The 6,125-nt window shown below is 40.8% G+C and overlaps 1 pseudogene; it reads left to right on the plus strand.

The window, feature by feature from the left end:
• Positions 1–5,835, plus strand: LOC116549096 (annotated as a pseudogene).
• The last annotated feature ends 290 nt before the right edge of the window (positions 5,836–6,125 follow it).

Below are 6,125 nucleotides of genomic sequence, written 5' to 3' on the forward strand. Positions count from 1 at the left end.
ATGGGTAAGGAACCCATTGTTTACAACTCCCATGTGGAATATTCCATATACTACATAATAATAGTTAGTGTATGTGTCTTCTGTTCTCCTTACAAACCAGGAGGCCACATTCTATTCCTCCATGTCTCCCTGCATTGTCCCGCACAATGCCCAGCATGGCACTACTAAAGTTTCCATTGAAATGGCATGAATTACAGAATGCTTTTGAAAAAAAAAATGGAACTCCAAGTACAAGTGGAACGAGAGAGTGAGTAATGGACAGAGAGATGAGTCTTTCAAAGATATCAAAGGATTGGGGCCAAATTGTTAGGTTACTGATCTTGCCAAGGAACTGCTGAAAACGAGCCTTTTGGACCCATGCGCTGACTGCCAGATGTTCAAAAATGATGACCCAACAAAAGAATAAAATGGTCAAATTTGCAATGAGGATTCTTTTTTTTTTTTTAAAAAAAAGTAAATTTCCTTCAAACCACTTTTTATATTGTTAAAAGAGGCCCCAAAGACTTAATTGAAAATTATGTTCAAAAACTCCCATATGTGAGCAGGTCCAATACCCTGGGCTATCTGACCTATTAAAACACAAAGATTCTCGACTGGATCACATAACCATGGAATTTTTTTTTTCAAATTTATGAATCAAGGCTTTAGAGTGAATAGACAGTGAGGGAATTTTTTGTGAATAGCTTCCCTATAATCATGGTTCATGACATTTTGCAATGCAATTATTGTGGAACATATCATAACATAATTGAGATTCTAGAAAGGGGAATGGGAGGGAAAAGGAGGGACAGTTACTCAAGAAAATGCAAATACCATTTTACTTGCAAAAGAAATTTAAAATCTAATGAGGTGGGTGCAGAAATTGGTTGAAAAATTAATTGAGAGAAACAAATTTGGAATATGTCTGTAAGGAACATCTGTAAGAAATTCTGCTTTGACATACCTCTTCAGAGAATCAAGTGCTTCCTGTTAGCTAAAACTTGAATGGAAGCCAGGCTAACAGATAGATCTTTAGAACATGTCAGAACAGTACAATTTATACTCTGAAGCCAATGGGTGAACTCATAGACTGGGCTGGACTTGAATAAGCAACAGGGAATTTTTCCAGAACGAGCTCCAAATCAATATTTAGGCCAGAATTTGTTTGTTTGTTTAACATTTGCCTCCTTTTCTTTATGTCCATCTCTGTCTCTCATTGATGATAACTTTAAAAATAAGCTGGACATGTCAAGACGTTTTATCTTTAAATACTTCAGCATGTAGCACCTAGGAACAAAGGCATTCTCCTTTATAATCACACTATCACCATCAAGAATTAAGCTGTGAATTTCTTTATTCTATTTGCTTGTCATGTCTCTTCAATCTCATTTACTCTAGAATGGCCACCACCACCACCACGTTTGTTTGTTTTTTTAAGTTTTCCAGGACACTGACATTTTGATGAGTACATGTCACTTGACATGTAGAATCTGCCCCCCATCACCACCAATCTGTTTTTGTCTGACTGTGGGTCAGACTTTTGGGAAGTCGATCACACTAGTGTTTACTGTTCATCTGTATCTTTGAATGAGAATAACTGTTTTTTAAAAAATACTAAATGAGTTGTCCTTGTTAGATATTAAAATTATCAAAGAGAGGAAAAGGTAAGGAACTATTGATTTGTTTTAGTGCCAGATTATTCAGATTAGGTTGAGATGGTATATTCATGAGGTGTTTGAATCTTGAAATTTCTGAGCATGTTTTTCAATGATTCATCTAGCCTTTAGAGATTTACTCAGAAACTCCCTTTTCTTCCTCCACTGAGAGATTTTTGAACTTCAGAATTTAGAAAGCGATTGTTCATTATCCAAATCCTTTTAAGAAAAAAAAAAGAGTAGGCGGCACTGTAAAGGAAGAATTTTAGTTGCTGGGATAAGAGACAAATTTATCACTTTCCCACTGATTCCTCAGCCAGTATTGCCCCTCCCCAGTAACCACTTCTCCAGAAATTAAAACATGCTTGAATTGGAGTAGGCATTTCCTTCCTTCTGTTCAGTGCCAGTTCTCAGAGGAAAACGTTCGTTTTGCTCTTTGATTCCTGTAGCCCAGAGACAGCAATGAAAGGACCTGCTGCTTCCTGGAGTATAAGGATTTCATCTGGGGGGCTGCAGGGCAGGAAAGAGAGTTTGAAAGGTGTGTGCATCAGCGTGGGTGTGAATGATTTCCCCTAGGGCCAGTTAGCTGGACTGGAGCCCAGAATATGCCATTCATCCGCCATCCACCTTAAATTGCACCACACAGCTAGATGGTTAAGGGAGAAGTCACTCAATGGCAGTGCCACTTGCTGCCAGTTTTCATTGTGTCACTTTGATATGGGATGTCCTAGAAACTAATGCAGTTTTCTACTTCCCTGAGAGGGAGTAAAAGATGCATGGCACAGTGGGTCAGTAAACTGTAAATGAAATAAACAAAAATGAGAATAACGAAGCCGAGAGTTGAATCTCCTCTCATAGTACTGTGGTCCTACAAATGTAAAGATGCTTGTGTCTTTCATCATAAGTCCTATTTCTGAGCAATGAGGAGATGGTAAAAATAAATGATCTCTTGATACAGATACCGAATCTATTCAGTTACCCAATGTTCAAAATGTAGACCCTACTTGATCCATTTTGATGCAAGAATATTTACTTCTACCATTCAGCCTCAGGTTGTAAGAAAAATAAAGATGAAATCAAGCATGCAAACACATCTGGCAGGGCTCCTTGTAACTTGAAATCAGTGTCTTTGATGTTTCTAATTAAGGAAACATGAGTTGAAAGCACTGGGGTTTGTGGGGTTTTGTTGTTGTCATGATTATTTGACACAAGGAGAAAATTTTGGTCAGACTCAGACCACATGGTGGATTTGTCCAAACCTGCAGTGCCCAACTGTCCCAGTTCGCCTGGGAACAAGGAATTTCCCAACACAAGGGACTGTCAGTGCTAAAACCAGGACAGATATGGAAAGATTAGCGCAATGGGTCATCCTAGCAAGACTAAAATGTGCCCATCACCTAAAACATGGAATCCTTTGCCTAGGTGTTATAACTGTAAACTTACCTCAGAATTAGTGAAGTGGAGGAGATGCAGTATTTATTGGACTTACACTTCGGAAAGCTCTGTATAAATATGAATGTCCAGGAACGCAGTTGACAGGATTTAACGTGATGTGCTGTGGAAAAGACGAATACCAAGGCCTTTCCAAGACCTGTTTTGTGATGTTTGCTTCTAACAAAAGTTAAAACAGATTTGTTTATTCTATTTATTTATTTATTTGTTTTTGATGGAGTCTCGCTCTGTCACCCAGGCTGGAGTGCAGTGGCGCAATTGCGGCTCACTGCAACCTCCACCTCCCTGGTTCAAGCTATTCTTCTGCCTCGGCCTCCCAAGTAGCTGGAATTGCAAGCACGCGCCACCATGCCCAGCTAATTTTTGTATTTTTAGTAGAGACAGGGTTTTACCATGTTGGACAGACTGGTCTCAAACTCCTGACCTCGTTATCCACCCACCTCGGCCTGCCAAAGTGCTGGGACTACAGGCATGAGCCACCGCGCCTCGCCAGTTTGTTTCTTCTCGACTTTTTGTTTTATGCTGAGAGCAATAACCATCCCAAAGTCTATAACCCTGTTGGGCCAGGATTTCTAATGAATGACCACAGAAAAAAACAACAGACACAGAAAGGAAGTTTCCTCTAGTGAAATTTTCCGCCAGTAAAATATTGATCACTTTTGTCCTTGAGTCCTAGGGATTTTTGATACCTATTCTACAGTAGAGAACGTCCTGTTCACAAAACGTATACTCCATTAACATAATTAGAATGAGAATCTGCACTCCAGCCAGAGCTTAGTACCCATTGTGAAGTTAGGTCCCTGAGAAAAATGTTCAATAGGAATTGGAAATATTGACAGCTATTCAGTAATTTATATGAGAGCCAAACAAGTCACAGAGGAAAATATGAAAGCAAAACTACTTACAGCCTGTTGATAAGGATATCCTGTTTCTTATTCATTAAAAGTTTAAATATGACTTCTGCTTATTGGAGAAATTAAGTACCCCAATTAAAATTCATCTAGAGCTCACATAGTATATGATACTTTACTTGTAAGAAAAATTTATTAAACAGTTTGAGAAGCAGAAAAGAACCAAAATTTATTAGCATGAGCCACTAAGGTCTAAGAGTCGATGGGAAAAGGGAAATGACAACAAAATTTGAAGCTAAACATGATTGGAAGTGGTAGTATCCAAGAATAGTTTGAATCTGGGGAGTAGGAAGACATTGGCTGCCTAGTGGCTTGAGAGTAAGGAATGAGGACAAAGAGATTAGACCACAAGGGTAATGATAAAACATACTTCTATGATATAGAGTAGTGGTGAGGATGGGTTGTGAAATTCAACTGCCCTGGATTTGAATTCTGGCTCCATTCCACACAACTTGACCCTGGGTGAGTTACTTAATGATGTAAGCTTCTGTTTCCACTTATTAAAATGGGGATAAGCTGGGCACCATAGCTTGAGCCTGTAATCCCAACTACTTAAGACGCTGAGACGAGAGGATTGCTTGAGCCGAGGCATTCCGGGCTGCAAGACCCTGTCTCAAATACAATACAATACAACGCAATACAATACGATACAATACAATACAAATGCTATGTGTTTGTAGCAAATGAAAGTACTGTTTGTGTAGGTAAGTTAAAATGGGTAAATATTAGCAATTTCATATCTTCAACCTAAAGGGCACCTACCCCATAAGTTTGTTACAAGGATTCAGTGAAATAAGGAAAGCAGTTCACCTAGGGATTAAGAACATAGTCTTTGGTCTGCCCTCCACCTGGCAAGGGAGTCCCGTCTGTCCAGATTGTTCCAGATCTTGCTGCCCACCCAGTGGCCGAAGTCCCTCAGGTCTGGAGGCCGCAGTATTAAAGGCTGAGCAGCAGCAGAAGCAGAAGTGGGCTGTGAGTACTCAAACCACTGCCTGGAGTAATGTTGATTCTAAGTTTGGCCAGAGAATGCTAGAGAAGATGGGGTGCTATAGGAAAGGGGTTTAGGGGTTCAAGATCAAGGAGGACCCCATCATATTAAAGTTCAAGTTAAAAAAAAAAACCACATGGGACTTCAATTGACAATCAATAATGAAGACAAGTGGATTGCCCATCAAGGAGATTTTTTTTTTTTTTTTGAGATAGAGTCTTGTTCTGTTGCCAGGCTGGAGTGCAGTGGCTCCATCCTGGATCACTGCAATCTCCGCCTCCAGGGTTCAAGTGATTCTCCTTCCTCAGCCTGCCGAGCAGCTGTTGACTATAGATGCATGCTACCACGCCCAGTTAATTTTTGTATTTTTAATAGAGACGAGGTTTCACCATGTTGGCCAGGATGGTCTCAATCTCTTGACTTCGTGATCCACCTGCCTCAGCCCTGCAAAGTGCTGGGATTACAGGTGTGAGCCATCACGCCCAGCCCTTCAAGGTGATTTTAACCAGCTTCTGGTGGAACTGAACACTTTCCAGAGGCAGAAAACAGCAGACTCCTCAGACAATAAGAAAAAGAAATCTTTTAATCTTGAGGAAAAGTCCAAAATCTTTAAAAACTGTGTTCATCATAGGAAATTCACAAAAGAAAAGGATCTATCATCTCGAGCAAAAAAGAACTTGACTGCATTTTTGGGAAAAGACAGAATAAGAAGACTGCCAAGGATGATTCCAGTCCCTCCACTCCAGACAGAACAAAACAACGACACCTATGCCTTCACCATCCAGGAGCATTTTGCCAAGAGGATGGCAGCACTGAAGAGCAAGCCCCAGGTCACAGCTCTAGGGCCTGACATTTTCAAGACCCAAATGCAATGCAAAAGGGGAAAGAAAAGAAACAAAGAGGAAACAGGTAAAATTGGGGAGAGTTACTCCCCAACCCAGCCCAAGGTCAAGCGGCCTAAAGAGGAAAAGTCTAAGAGAGACAAGGGCCAGGAGACAGCAGCCAAGAAGAGAGCCCCAGCAGAGGGGCAGCACGGAGACCCCTGCTGGGTCCAGAGTGCTAAAACCTCTGCTCAGGTGCAGGGGATTATGTGCAGCCACCTGATGGCCAGGATTTCACCCTGAAGCCCAAAAAGACGAG

This window comes from Sapajus apella, unplaced genomic scaffold (genome assembly GCF_009761245.1).
Source record: "Sapajus apella isolate SASKATOON/1434 unplaced genomic scaffold, GSC_monkey_1.0 scaffold6, whole genome shotgun sequence".
Taxonomy (NCBI): domain Eukaryota; kingdom Metazoa; phylum Chordata; class Mammalia; order Primates; family Cebidae; genus Sapajus; species Sapajus apella.